At 35.4% G+C, this 2,917-nt stretch overlaps 1 long non-coding RNA gene across 1 annotated transcript; it reads right to left on the bottom strand.

Annotated features, from left to right (window-relative positions):
- Positions 1-208: 208 nt before the first annotated feature.
- LOC117878149 lies at positions 209-2,622 on the bottom strand. The gene is made up of 3 exons (XR_004645904.1): positions 2,549-2,622; positions 1,668-1,861; positions 209-289 (listed from the first exon to the last, which is right to left on the bottom strand). It is a non-coding gene; the product is annotated as an uncharacterized LOC117878149 (long non-coding RNA).
- Positions 2,623-2,917: the final 295 nt, after the last annotated feature.

Genomic DNA, 2,917 nt, shown 5'->3' with positions numbered 1-2,917 from the left:
AAGAGGGATATATAAGTTTCTCCCATTTCCAATACACGAGAAACCCTTTATTGTGTTAATAAACATATTTTGCTTAGAAATATTGATGGGAATCAACACATTTAGATATTTTGGAGGTCAGTTTTTAGAATTTGTTAGCACTGAAAGATAAAGGAAACAGTATGGTAAATATTATCAGGCTTTTTTTTTTTTTTTTTTTTTAGAAAAAAAATATCTAAACAGTTTATCCTTGTCATAGAGTTCTTCCTTTTTTGTCCTTTCACTTCAGTGATGTTCTGATAATGAAGACCTGCCATAGGGATAAAAATAAAATGTATTGTTGTTACTTTAAAGTCCCTGCTCTTGTATTGAACTTTTGTCCTACTATAAGCTGCAGACTTTAATAACTGCATGCACTGTATGTATTTGATTGGAACTAGTGCTAAGTTTTCTACTTCCTAGTTAAAAAGAAAAAAAATATATATTCATTCTTTTACCTGCTAGCTGAAGTAATAACCAACCATGGAAAAATATTATGAGTATCATTTTTACATTGATATTTGTTCAAAAAATATAGATTATTTAAATAAGGAACTAACCCATAATCTTCCCCACGATTTCCAGCGAGGAATAAGTGTCAAAAAGTTTGCCTAGTATTTCAAATATTTAGTTCTGAAAACCACTTTGATCTAGAAATCAGGGTGAAAATATTATAAAAAGAGATTTCTGGTACTTCTAAGTTCCAAGGAGGTCAAAAATCTCAGAAGAACCAATTTTTTGTGGTATTCTGATACTTCCATTTTGAGTCCTGGTATAAACCAGGAAGTGCAGAAGTAGCATGTGTAAATGGAAGAAAAAGTAAGTTTATCTATTTTTTTTTTAGGTTTGAAAAATGAATATGCAAATTTAGGACAAAGGGTTGGGATTTCTGGTTTTTAATGTATCTATATTGGTTCACTCATCCCTAATTATATCCCATGATGAGGCTTCTTTATGATCTGAATAAGTGGTGAATGGTCCCACAATGGGCAAGAATTCTTAGAGTATATAGTAGTTAATGGGAAATGCAATTAAATTATACAATTTTTATATCATGAAGACTCACTTTTCTGATATATGTAGCATTTTTAAGCCATTGAAACCATAATTGTTCTTCAATTGAGTTTCTTATGAGTCATTATGATCTCAATAATGGTGTATGAAACACTCATACAGAAATCCATGTCAGGTCTTTGGATGTGATACAACATTAAAACAACTGGTGCAGGTGTTCTATTTAGATCATAATGAAATAAAACACTCCCTTCTTTCACAACTATTGTATTTACTATATACACCCAAGTAACACTTGGGCCACATTTCACTAATCACAGTGTTAAGGTGGCAGATGCCACTTAACCAGTGACATGTATTTTTAGCAAATAAATATTCAGATGTCATTTCACAATGTGGACTAACAGCCTTTCAAGTTTTATAATAACGCAAACAATATTTCAACAGCTTAGTACAAATTCTATCACCCTGACTCATGCATAGTAACTCTGAAACCAAGTGAATTATTTGCATAAAAATGTAAGTAAGTAGAAATAACTTATCTTTTAACCTATAGAAATACATAAATATGAAGATATATAGGGTCAACCTAAAAAGGTCAACAGCAGAGACCAAATCTTGAGGTATTTACTTACTGTAATCCTTATTTATGAGGCAAACCCCATGGAACACCTACTACTGAAAGGCAGGCACTAATCATGTAAGTAGAAGCACACATTCTCTGAATGCAGGTGTGCATTCATGCAGGCACAAATTTCATTGTTGCAAGTTGCAGTCACAAAAGGGAGGCCGGACCTCACTTCTCCTGCAGATCGATTCCTATATTCTTCTAGATAATGGAAAGACAAGTGTGTTTTAATACTCAAAGGCAGATAACCACTCAGAATCAACATAGGAGGAAAGAAGCACGAGAGGAGCGTACAAATGTTCCATTTCTATTAGATCATTTAATTGGTTGTATTCTCTCCCATATAACTTTACAGAATGGGAGATAACTGTTCCAGTCTGTGTTTAGCTGAGACAGATATATTTGTGACTACAGGAAGAAAAAACAGCTTCTCCCTTCCCCCTCCCCAAATATTCCTTTAAACATCTTTTAAATAATTTCACACTGCTTTCAGATTTCTCTGTACTCCATGTTTTCTTTAAAGTCTGTTGTGGGTGGGAAAAGAAAGGATCTGCATCCCTCACCTATTAAAAAAATGTCTAGGCATCTTCTCCTTGCCCCCAAAAATATCAAAGCTCCATTTCTGCTTATATCTCCACTGCTGGTTTCTTATCACATCTCATCCTGCTCCCTTTGCTTTGCCAATTCTACTGTTTCGTTTATTTCCTTTTTCTATGCTCATCTTCATGCTTTTTTCCCATGCCACCGGCTTTCCTGGAACACTTCCTTATCCCAATATGCCAGATGCATACCCTTTTTTCATGTAAACCCTTCCTGAAAAACTCCCCCTCCTGAGAGTCCTACAAAAAAAAAACCCCTCAACCCATATGTGAAAAGACAACCCCCCACCTCAGGTGCCATCCAGCACCAGGAAGCAACATGATAGGGTTCACCCAGCCCAGTTTACCTTTGGTTCACCTATAAGAGAAACAGAATGTCAGTATCTGATATTAAGCTTGCCTCTGGGTATAATTCTTTTCATATACACTAGTGCAGTAATTCCCCATAAACCTTGTAATAAAAACCATTCTACCATTTCCACAATAAACAGGTTTTTCCCATTCCTTTCGTCAAGGACATCACCTCTAAGTTACCTACCTGAGAGTCAATCACAGCACTTTGTTCACAGTACCTTTGTCCCAATCTGGGGTCCCACTCTCCTGGCCTTGCTGCCTGAGAGTGACTAGTTTTCCCACCGCCCTTCACTCACATCTTTTG

This window comes from Trachemys scripta, chromosome 5, assembly GCF_013100865.1.
Source record: "Trachemys scripta elegans isolate TJP31775 chromosome 5, CAS_Tse_1.0, whole genome shotgun sequence".
NCBI lineage: Eukaryota > Metazoa > Chordata > Testudines > Emydidae > Trachemys > Trachemys scripta.
This window is presented reverse-complemented; position numbering and strand designations above follow the sequence as displayed.